Source organism: Myxocyprinus asiaticus, chromosome 18, assembly GCF_019703515.2.
Source record: "Myxocyprinus asiaticus isolate MX2 ecotype Aquarium Trade chromosome 18, UBuf_Myxa_2, whole genome shotgun sequence".
Taxonomy (NCBI): domain Eukaryota; kingdom Metazoa; phylum Chordata; class Actinopteri; order Cypriniformes; family Catostomidae; genus Myxocyprinus; species Myxocyprinus asiaticus.
The window spans coordinates 35,127,162-35,139,774 of NC_059361.1; the positions used below are offsets into that span (position 1 = coordinate 35,127,162).

Sequence of the window (12,613 nt, forward strand, 5' to 3'; positions counted from 1 at the left end):
GTTGCCAGCCTCGTCCGTCCCAGAGCCAGCGTTGCCAGCCTCGTCCGTCCCAGAGCCAGCGTTGCCAGCCTCGTCCGTCCCAGAGCCAGCGTTGCCAGCCTCGTCTGTCCCAGAGCCAGCATTGTGAACTTCGTCCATCCGGAGGAGGAGAAGGAGAAGAAAAGTTTCATTTCCAAGTCTCTGACCATGTACACGACCAAGGAGGTCGTCTCCGAGTCTTTGCCCATGTACACGACCACAGAGGTCGTCTCTGAGTCTCTGCCCATGTACACGACCATGGAGGTCGTTTCCAAGTCTCTGCCCATGTACACGACCACGGAGGTCGTCTCTGAGTCTTTGCCCATGTACACGACCACAGAGGTCATTTCCTAGTCTCTGCCCATGTTCACGACCACAGAGGTTGTCTCCGAGTCTCTGCCCATGTACACGACCACAGAGGTCATTTCCGAGTCTCTGCCCATGTTCACGACCATAGAGGTCGTCTCCGAGTCTCTGCCCATGTACACAACCACGGAGGTTGTTTCCAAGTCTCTGCCCATGTTCACGACCACGGAGGTCGTACCCGAGTCTCTGTCTACACCAACGACCACAGAGGTCGTTTCCGAGACTCAGTCCATGCCCACAACCACAGAGATCGCTCCCAAGACACTGCTCATGTTCACGACCACTGAGATCTTTTCCCAATCATCCAAGACTCTTAATCTCGAGCCTACAATGGCTCTGCCTTCCATGGCTTCACTCCTCGAGCCTACCACGGCTCCGCCTTCCACGACTTTGCCCCACATCATGGCCGCCAAGCCAGAGTCAGCTCCAGGCCATGTCACAGCCACGCCAGAGTTAGCTCCAGGCCATGTCACAGCCACGCCAGAGTCAGCTCCAGGCCATGTCACAGCCACGCCAGAGTCAGCTCCAAGCCATGTCACCACCACGCCAGAGTCTGCCCCAGGCCATGTCACCGCCACGCCAGAGTCTTCGCCAGGCCATGTCACCGCCACGCCAGAGTCTACCCCAGGCCATGTCACCGCCACGCCTGGGTCTGCCCCAGGCCATGTCACCGCCACGCCAGGGTCTTCCCCATGCCATGTCACCGGCACGCCAGGGTCTGCCCCATGCCATGTCACTGGCACGCCAGAGTCTGCCCCATGCCATGTCACCGGCTCCCCAGAGTCTGCCCCATGCCATGTCACCGGCTCCCCAGAGTCTGCCCCATGCCATGTCACCGGCTCCCCAGAGTCTGCCCCATGCCATGTCACCGCCACGCCAGAGTCTGCCCCATGCCATGTCACCGCCACGCCAGATTCTGCCCCATGTCATGTCACCGCCAAGCCTCAGTTCCACGGTCCAGGCCACGGTCCAGGCCCGCCTCTGCTCCACGGTCCAGGCCCGCCTCTGCTCCACGAGCCAGCGCTCACGTCTACCACGTCAAGTCGCCACAGCCCCCCCCCCAGCTCCCTCTTGAACACTTTGTCTTTATTTTGGGGCGTCAGGAGCTGCCCTTAGAGGGGGGGATATGTCAAGTCTAGATGTGTTTTGTTCATGTTTTTTCATGTCTTTTATTTTCAAGTTTAGTTCCTGTTATGTCATGTGATTTCCTGTTCCCTCATGTGATCTTGTCATGTGTTTCCCCTGTTCAAGTGTCTTGTTTTAATTGGTTCATTGTTTGATTACTTTGTTATCAGTTCTAGTTTGTCATTGGTTTAAGTTTATTAGTCTTGTTATATTGTTTATAGTTCTGTCTGTTCATTGGTTGTCTTGTTACCCATGTCTGTGTATTTAAGCCCTCATGTTTGCCATTGTCTCTCATCAGGTATTGTTAATGTAACTTTGTTTTGTTCTAACGAAGCCAAGCCAAGTTTAGTTTAGTTTATGTTTTGTCAAGTTTATGTTTTGTCAAGTTTATTTTGAAGTTTATGTTTCACATTTGTAGTCAGGGTTTTTTGGATTCCACAATTGTAAATTAAACTGCACTTGGGTTCATCACTCCTACATCATCGTCTCTTTGTCTGCCTGTTTCCAGCAACGTTACAACAACAAAGAGAGGCCTCTAGTGTTAGCAATGAGACCTGTGGCAAGGTTTTCCATTAAGACTGAGAGGTCATACAGATCTGTGTGTGTACCTGTGAGGGGGAACATTTGATATATTTATTCAGCCTGTAAATACACTTGTCAACACTCCCCCAGTTCTGTCAAGGCACTTAACAAGCAAGTCATGCGTTATATATAGAGCATAAAAGGTTTAATTTCTGTGTGTGTGTGAGACATTATTTTCATGACAATTAAGCATTGTTGTCAGTCACAGTGTAAAAAATCTTTATGGCCTTAAAAGTTATTTTGATTTTGGGGTGAAATATGACCTGGGCAGTTTTCATGAGATTCATCCTGTTAGATTGAGACCACTTCAGAAGCACCCATGTGTGTAACTAAGGACATTTCATCCAAAACCAGAACACTCACAATCAATTTGGACTCCGTTAATGTGGAACACATCACATTTGTGATGTACTCTGAGAATGAAAGAGAGAGAGATGAAGGAAGGAAGTACACAAATTGAATATGCAGGAAAGTATGAAAAAGAGCCATCTGAATGCAAATTGAGGAGAAAATAAAGAATTCAGTTGAACATGCTGGTCCAGTATTAAAGTGTGGAGAGGTTGGGGGTCATTATCCCTACTAAACTGCCCTTTTGGCGCAATCAGACATCCTGTTTCATTTCTTCAAATGAAATAACACAGGACAAGGTGATAAAGGATCACTGTCTTCCTCTCATGGAAGGCCATCTGTCAGACCTTGTCTGTGTGTACAGTATGTGTGGTTTAGAAGGATAAAGAGTGGGCATCTAATCACCCTAAGCCAAGCATGGGCCATGTGTGTGTACACAGTTGGTGACCACCACCACAACCAAACACAGAGCTTGTTCACAAGGTAACGACAACTTCAGAGACATATGAATGAGTGAAGTATTTTGCACCAGCACTGTCAGTATACTGCCCATTCTGGCAGGCTGTAAAATGGGTTTAAATGTCCTGCAATACCATCAGCACTATAGCAGGGGAAAGCTTTGGCCAGGCTCCAAGGAAGCATTTAAAACTACCCTTTATTCTCCTGCACATACATCTCTAAGCTGTGCTGAGCAGCTACCTCAGAAAATGAGTTAAGTGGGAGTGGCGTCTCCACTTATGATGTAAATGCACAGAGACAGTAAGATAGTGTATAGTGCTTTACCTTTAATGCTAAGCTGTCAAAGTATGCAATTTCTGTGGCACTAGCAGCATCAAACAGAATTACAAAAATAATTAACCTGTGAAGTTAAAAGATGATTAAAACGGTGAAAAAAAGTTGATCAGCCAAAGCACCTTAAATTTACACTTTCCCTTACACATTCACATAGCCTACATTTTAACCTAAAATCTTGATGTTGATTAAAAAATATTTATGGACATGTGTCAATTACCCAAATGCAACAATGTCGCACTGAAAAGAAAAGTTATTTGGCTGAACTTGATGCAATTGTAGACAGTGGACATGTTTGAAATTAGTTTTCTTAACTTAAAATTTCTATGTAATCTCTACACAAACACTTTGTGTAGAGAAAACTTAGTTGAACTTGGTAAACCCAACAAAATTACATGTGTCAGTGTAACTCAAATAAATCTCCTTTATTTCTTTATGTACTAACTAGTGAAAGTGAAAGCTAGCATGCTAAATGCATGCTGGTTGGAAGCACCACAGAGTGCATTTTAGTAACTATACTATGGTTAGCACAGAAATTGCTTAATAAAGCGAGCAATCACTTTCATGTGTGATATCAACCTGTCCTCATTGTTAGCTCAAGTTGCACTCTTCACCATAATGGTAACCCCCAAAACTCCAACATAACAGAAACTCTTCTAAATCTCAACTTAACAAAACATTAAACACTAACAAGTATCCGTATTTATATTCATCTTGCACAAAAACACATTACACATACAATTCTCAATTGTAACTTTTACTCTCCCTATCGACTTTCGTGCAAAGCATGCTGGGAAATCAATGCTACATTAACACCACAAAAAGTATCAAAACATGTAACAAAATGTTCTAGAATTGTGTTGCTTTAGTTTAATTTAATGAAGTAAATTTAACAAGCAGCAAAGATCTTTAAAAAACAAATCTTGTTGTACCTGTGTAAAGACACTAAAGAGCCTGACTTAAGCATGACTTGATAAATGAGGAGAAAGTTCGTTAGAAAATCATGTTAGAAAGACATGCTGAAGCTGGGGAAGGTTGAATTAAAATACTTCATGCCCCACATTTGTTAGTGACTCATTGTCACTAACAAAAGGACAATAAACACACCCATTTCATCACATTAACACAATTTCTCACAAATCACTCCCCTGAGAACATACACACTATTCTAACATACAGTTCATAAACCCCTCCCCCTAAATGTGTACAAACACACACACACACACACACACACACTGATTGAAGATTGCTCAGGCTGTGTGATGTGAAATAGGGACAGTGCTGTATAGAGAGCTGTGAGCGTGAGATTGCTAAATGCTGAGTTACAGAGTAAAGAGAGAGACAGTGGAGTGTGTTAAGAGAATAACAGCTGCTGGGAGGGTCACAGAGGGAACTCTACATATTTGCTTCAGTGGAGAGAAATGTGGTTCAATTGGCAGTAACCTTTCCGGTATCCAGAGACCAGAGTCTCCTTGTGTACACACACACACACACACACACACACACACACACACACACAGTTAAAGAGCAGTCATCCTCCGTCAAACACACACACAAAAAGTTTTAATGTGACAACCAGCAGCTGGTGTAAAGGTGAGTTTATATTTACAAGCAAGTAAATTGTGCTATTTTAATAAGTCTCTCACAATAGATGGTCCCTTCTATGACTAAGCACTTTGAAAATCACAAAGACTCATGTGGATACTACTACTGTAAGTGGGTGCAGTGTTTAGTGTTACACAAAGGTTAAGGGTTAACAAAATCAGTTCCTAAGATATATACAGTATGAGTAGCTTACATATAATATGTACATTAACTTTTATTTTATTCAACATAAAGACTTTAGGTTAAAATTTAAGCTGTATGTATAAACAAATGTGAATGTCTTTAAAAATTTTAAAATTACCTGCAGTGTTATATTTTTCAAAGTATAAATATTCCATGTAATCTCTCAGTTAATATGAGGTCATAAAACTGCACGTATAATAATATACATGCACCTGGATTTAAAAAATAATAGTAATTTTTTTATATATATAGAACAGTTGAAAAATGTTTAAAATAGTTTTAGAAGAATTATTGCATGTCATACCATGTGTTTTGACATTTCGTGTCAAATACCCATTTACATTATGACATTTATAATTAAAATATTGATTCATCTCTGTTGGCTTCAAAAGGCTTCTCTTTAATGCAGGAGAAATTAATGCTAACATTCCTTATCTTCAAAACAAAAAGAGGTTCATTTTATTTTATGACATTATAATATACTGGGGGGAAAAGCATGAACGAAGTAAGACAGATAAAAAGTTCTCACCCTTTTCACCTTGGCTTGTGCAGGCAGCTTTCAGCTTTAGATTCAGTCTGAAAGCAAGTATGCAGCAATCCCAATATCCATGCTGGAAAAATTACAAAAGTGTTTTAAAATTCCGGCTGCAGAATTCTGGTTAAATCCAAGTGAGTGAATTCGAGAGACAGGTGTGCCCTCAATGTATGAACTAATGATTTCAATACATGACCACAAAACGATGGAGAGAGAGAGTGAGTGAGAGAGAGAGAGAGAGAGAGAGAGAGAGAGAGAGAGAGAGAAAGAAAGAGACTGAGAAACCTGAAGCAACTCTCAATCGAAACCCTTTAGTGGTTATGAAATCATTGCATGACACAAATATCCCTTAATCTTTTGGACAAAACAAGGTGATAGAAGATGCTCCAGAATCTTAGAGGAAAAGTCCAATGAAGGTTGAAATGACAGAGTACGTGCCTCAAAGGATCGGAGAGCTTCTTAAAACAGAGAGACAGGGGCCAGTGTGCATAGAGTCCTCCTACTCATGCAAAGACCAGCTCAAGAAAGCAACGAGTGCAAAGCATCCCTTAAACCGCCTTCTCCCTCTTGCCCAGCCACATTCTGTGTCCTCTTCCGTCTTTCTCACGTCTCGAGGCTTGTGAATAGTGTTAATCTCTTGCCGTTGTGCTCTCATCTGCAGCTGAAAGGTACAGAGCAAGCAAAGCACCTCCCCCATCTCAGCTAATCCGTCCCTCTCTGTGGCGGCCCTTTTGTCTTCAGCCAATCAGAGTGAAGTCTCTGCCCACATTCCTGCCTCCACTCTCTACCCCCTCTCTCATGCACTTACACTGCCACATTATACTGTACACTTGATACTGTATTACACTGGATGGACTAATGCACTGGAAAACACTAAGTCAGGTTTCCAAAAAGGACAGAGGCAGTCTGGAAAAGACTCCACAAAATGTTCAATTAAAATTAAAATGTTTTTAATGTTTTTAAAATGTGTTAAAATGTTGCTTTCATACGATGGGCAGGGTGGTCTCATTAATTCTATATGAATAACATGAATTGTTTTCTTAAGGGGCATTTATACTGACAGAGATTTGTAGCCACAAAGCAACTGGAAGTCATTTATTTTCAGTGAGAGTTGTTGATTTGAGGGGACATGAAGTTTAGCATGCCCATAAAGGAAAATCACAAATTAGATCTTTTTAGAATCTCAATTGCCTCTCCTAGACAGCAATGAGAATAAATGTAGAGCAAATAGAGACTTTTCTTAAGATTCTTGAAAAGACTCTAGTAATCGTACGTGTCTCCGATAGACTTCTCTTTAGAAGAAATCTAAACAATGTTACTTACAAACTGTGCTGAAGTTACCAAAGTCTGCAACCAAAAATCAGGTGGCACTGATAGACAACCGAATTCACACGGATACAATAGGTGGCCCTGACAGACAACCAAACTGACACGGTACAATAGGTGATGCTGATAGACAATAAAATTAATGCTGGTACAATAGCTGGTGCTGAGAGACAACCAAATTTACACCAATACAATAGGTGATACTGACAGACAAACACATTTATGATGGTACAATAGGTGATCCTGACAGACAACCAGGTACAGACTGATACAATAGGTGTAGCTAACAGACTACCAAATTCACAGCATTACAGTAGGTGGTGCTGACAGACAACCGAATTCACGCTGAAACAATAGGTGATGCTGAAAGACAACCAAATTCACACCTGTACAATAGGTGGCACTGACAGACAATCAAATTCACACCAGTACAATAGGTGGTGCTGACAGACAACCAAATTAATACCGGTACAATAGGTGGCATTGACAGACAACCGAATTCACACCGGTACAATATGTTGGGCTGACAGACAACCTAACTGACATCGATACAATAGCTGATGCTGAAAGACAACCAGATTCACACCGGTACTATAGTTGGCGCTGACAGACAACCAAATTCACACAGAAACAATAGGTGATGCTGACAGACAACCATATCCACACTGGTACAATAGGTGATGCTGACAGACAACTTTATTCACACTGATACAATAGGTGATGCTAAAAAACAACCAAATTCACACTGGTACAATAGGTGATGCTAAAAGACAAGCAAATTCACACTGGTACAATAGGTGATGCTGACAGGCAACCAAATTCACACAGATACAATAGGTGACGCTGAAAGACAACAAATTCTCACCGGTACAATAGGTGGCGCTGACAGACAACCGAATTCACATCGGTACAATAAGTGATGCTGACAGACAACCATATTCACACCGACACAATAGGTGATGCTAAAAGACAACCATATTCACACCGATAATGGGTGATGCTGACAGACAACCATATTCACACTGATACAATAGGTGGCACTGACAGACAACCGAATTCATACAGATACAATAGGTGATGCTGACAGACAACCAAATTCACTCTGGTACAATAGGCGACGCTGATAGACAATCAAATTCTTTCCAGTATAAAAGGTTTCATTGACAACCAGTTTCATCAGACCAAAACATGGCACAACACATCTTTCAGCAGGCCTGTCAACAGTGCTATCACGCTAGAGGAAAATATAGATAAACAAACAGCTCTGCTAGAGATCCACAAGACAAGCAAGCAAGTTCAAGTACAGTTAGGAAGTTTCCTTATGCGCTGTACTAATCCAAGGTGAGCAGTAGATATCGGAGTGTGACTGTGATTTCTTGCCATATGGGCCTGTCAGTGCTGCATCTGGAGGACAGGGACTTTCTTGGCATCGTGTGTGTGTGTGTTTGTGCGGGTTTGGGTGGTTTATGAGGAAATGTTTTTAGGTTACAAACTGGTAATTACAAGGGTATTATGCTATAAATGTGGTTTATGAGGCCATTTCTAGTGTCCCCATAATTCAAATAGCTTAAAAAACGTACTAAACGATGTTTTTTTGAAAATGTAAAAATGCAGAAAGTTTTTTGTGAGGGTTAGGTTTAGGGGTAGGGTTAGGGGATAGAATCTATAGTTCATACAGTATAAAAATCATTATGTCTATGGAGAGTCCTTATAAGGATAGCTGCACCAACATAGGAGCATCAGGAAATTATAAGTAGTTCCTCTTCAGTCCAGTCAGTCCAGTCAGTGGTCAGAGGTCATACCAACATTACAGTCTGTTGCCCGAGCCGTCTCTGCAGTTCTCTCTCCGCGCTCTGTGCTCTTTTTCGGTGAGCAGTCAGAAGCCATTATTTTCAGCCGGGCGGCCACAGACATACGCCATCACAGAAAAGCCCTTTATGCTCCAGAAAACGCAGAGTTGCACAAGAGCACCAGGAGTTCCGGTCAAACACAGACAGCACAACCACCCATGTAGCACCTGCTTCACACCCACATGGGGATTCTTCGGCGAGCTGTGAAAGTGGTCAGTTTGTTGACAGCTGTTTGCCGAGACAGGAGGTATTGATCATCTCTTGGAGGTGGTGCGGGGGCTGTTTCTTTCTCTCTTAGGACTGTCCACCTATATCCCTTTTTCCTCCATCTCTCTCTTCTTGTGCCTTATGTGATAAAGCAAACATCCCTGGGAGAGTATGCTTGCCCATGTCCAGACAAGTGCTGAATATTTGATGTGTCCCTGGTGGGATCAGGAGACTTTTAATGGCTATCTTTAACATTCGACCCCCTTGATCAAAGGCCTGAGACTCTCTCTATAGACATACTCTATCAATAATGTTCAAAATTGAGCAAATTTATACATAGCAAATATACAAAGCAAAATTAACATGTAAACTACTAGGCCACATCTACAGTAATACGTTTTTGTTTGAAAACAGAGCTTTTCGAAAAAACGTTTTCCAAAGTGGATACATTTGAAAACGGCATCTTCGCATTGTAGTGTGGACAGGGAAAAGGAGATATGTAAAAATGATGACGTATTTGTTGTCATGTGATGCAGTCATGTGAACCATTCAACCTTAATCAATCAAGATGGCAGCCCATGACGTAGCGCCGTTGTTGTGCCCGATGTTCACTTTGATAATGTTGTTAAAGGTAAATGTTACTTTGTACAACCTTCACATTGCATTCCTTCAAAGGCGACGGGAAGTTTACTCAGAATTGCTGTCTGGCAATGTAACATGAGGACAAATACGTTTTAGAACGTACATGGAACAGCAATTTTTTGCATGCGTAGTTAGGGGATTTAAGAGTTTTCATATGTTAATGGACGTTAATTAATAGCCTTAAATATTACATGCCACAATAACAAAATTGCATGGCAAACATTGATCCAAACAATTTCACAGCAGTGTTGGCTCACAACTGGCTGTACATTAAACACCTAAAGCAGCCTCCTCATGACTTTTGTCAGGGTATCAATGCTCTGCTTAACACCAGCGTCAAGCTCCTCTTTGCCCTCCACATGACAAGTGTAAAAAGCACCATGGAGGGCCGATTTTATGAGTATACAGGCAAGAAAGTGGAAGATGTGCTCAGTAAGCTTTGAAAACATGCATTTGGAGAAGAGAAAAAAGTCCTAATTTACATTAAGGTCTTAAGAGGTTCTTTGGTGAATTTAAATTAGTTCAAGAACAGATGTCTCTGGATGCTCAGAAACTAAGGTAAATATTTATTAATAAATAAAAAATAACATTCAATATCTCTTCATAAAGTTGGACAGTTTTTAAATATTTCTTGTTGCTTTGTACTCTAAAATCATTAGTGAGGCAAAGACCTCACTGTGAAAATCACTGTAAAGTTGTATGTCATTTTAAACTAAATACTTTGTGTATATGCAAACTGCACAGTAATCATTGGCTGACACTTCGAAAGGTCAGTACTAACTATGGTTGAGTACCGAGAACTGGTTCTTGTCTTGAACCAGTTACATTTAAAAAAAAATACTGATTGTTTTTAATATTTAAATGTAAAAAATAATTCTCGAACGAATGACTCTAATGAGCTGGTTCTTTTGAATCTGCAGCGTAAAACATACACCGCTTCTGGTATAGTTTGATTATTTTTTTAAACGACTCTTATGAGCCGGTTCTTTTTAGTGAATCAAAAACACTCATACATCAGTCAGGGCTGTTACTGAATTATTCTTCTACTGATGCACGAGTTATACATGTCCAACTCGAAATGAAATAAGAACTGTTGAAGTCTCACAAGCCTAAAGTACAACATTAGACAACATAACACAACTGTATCTGGAACTATATTACTGTTATGTCAAGTTACTTCAGACCTGTGTTACTGACTGCTTGTTTATATGACAATGTGTTGTTAAAGATACATATTTTAACAAGTGGAATTTTATAAAATAATAAATGTATGAATGACATATGCTATCACATTTATTGTTTGTTTACAATTTTTATTTGAAAATATAGGTGGGATCATTTATTCTGTGTGTAAACAGGGATTGGATGGCAGCCTGGTTGAAGGCGTCATGTCATTAGGAATCAAATTTTCCTTGATATTTTGACATTTAAGAGGTCATTGTACTATTTAAAACATACTGTAAGTTTCAGAACTCAAAACATTCTCTCCAGTCCAAAAAGAGCATTTATTTTTTCTATTCTGCAAAAATGACTTGTTTAGAAATTGGCTACATTGTGACTTCACAGAGCTGTGTCATTTTAATAGCCCCACGTCCACAACATACATTATCTTTGCTGTGAAATGATAGAGCCCTCAGCCGCAGTGATTACGTATGCTGTGGAGGTGGGGCTACTTCAACACTGAAGGTGGAAATGTAAGCGTAAGTGTAGTTCTAGCAGGAGGACCTCTGGATTCATCTATCAGGCATCTCTTCCAATCACAATACAGCCCCACTTTAAAAGCCGGACAGCTGTCTCTCATTGTTCGCATACTTTCGCGTTTTTCCCCCATCCCTTCCCACCCCATCTCCACCAGTTTACGTCCTGTAAGCTCTGTTCCCCTGCCATCATCGCCTCCAACAGGATCTGACGGTTCAAGCAGCACCTGAGCGCTGAATCGTAAGACAGAGCTTACTCCAAATAATATAAGTATATTTTCAATTGTATTAATTTCAATAATCTTAAGTCTTTCTGATAGAACTATTGTTAATGTGTGCAACGAAAGACAATGGTGTAGTACAAGCTAGTGGCTGCCATATCATCTCTCTTGTTTTAGCCAGGACTCTCCGTATTTTGTCAGAAATTAACACATTATCCCGCCCATTGTCCTGCAAAACAAGCAGCAAAACAGTCGAGGCCGATCCCTCTCCCCGGTCAACTGGCAAACATCCCTTATTTCCCAATGCACAGGATGTGAAGCGGCCACACTAGGGAGGCGAACACCCGGGTCAACCGGCCATTACATCTGGATACAGATTTATTAACCCTTCACATTCACATCTTGTTTTAGTCTGGACTATTTTACTGGTCTCAGCTTTTTATAGCATAGTATGCCTAATAATATACAGTATTCGGGAGCAACATTACGGCAACTTTGTTCAGTTTTCGATTGTTATTTCAGTCGGAATAACTGTAATATTTTGATTGCGTGCTTCACATAAATTGGACATACAGTAAAGCTATTTGTTATTGCCTGGACTGAGTGCTTTCAGTAGATTTTGTAAATAGCTTGCCCGTTTTCACTCTTTTATTCTTGGATATAACAGTTTCATGAGTGTTGGCAGGGGGTGTCTGCACTTCAAAGATGTTAGCCAATCATAACACAGTGGGCGTGCATATTGAAGTCTTAAAGGGGACAGCACAGAAAACCATGTGTTTCAGACAGAGGGCCAGAGACTGGTGGAAAAAGGTAATTTAAAGAGCACCTATTATGGTTTTTCAAATATTACCTTTCATGTAGTGTGTTATATAGCTGTTTGTGAGTGTAAAAAAGTCTGCAAAGTTTCAAAAATCAAAGTGTACGACAAATGGAGTTATTGACTCCCAAAAGAAAGAACCGAGTCGTTAGTAATTCCAGACTTACTTCCTGTACTAACCATGTAATTTGGTTACAAAAAACCCCACCTCTGGTCTTCATTGGCTGCACGCGAACAGCTTTGACCCACCCTCAAACACTATACTACACAGCAGTAGACCAATCACAACAGACTGGGAC

At 41.3% G+C, this 12,613-nt stretch overlaps 1 protein-coding gene across 2 annotated transcripts in view; it reads right to left on the bottom strand.

The window, feature by feature from the left end:
- Window positions 1–12,613, bottom strand: part of LOC127455746 (xylosyl- and glucuronyltransferase LARGE2s-like) — a 195,343-nt gene that overhangs the window by 128,954 nt on the left and 53,776 nt on the right. The window contains exon 1 of one of the 2 annotated variants that reach the window (XM_051723847.1): window positions 5,549–6,216. The exons of the other annotated variant lie outside the window; for it this stretch is intronic. The gene's annotated coding sequence lies outside the window, so the exon portion shown is untranslated. Of the gene's footprint in view, window positions 1–5,548; window positions 6,217–12,613 lie in introns of those variants that run through there. 2 annotated transcript variants of the gene reach the window in all.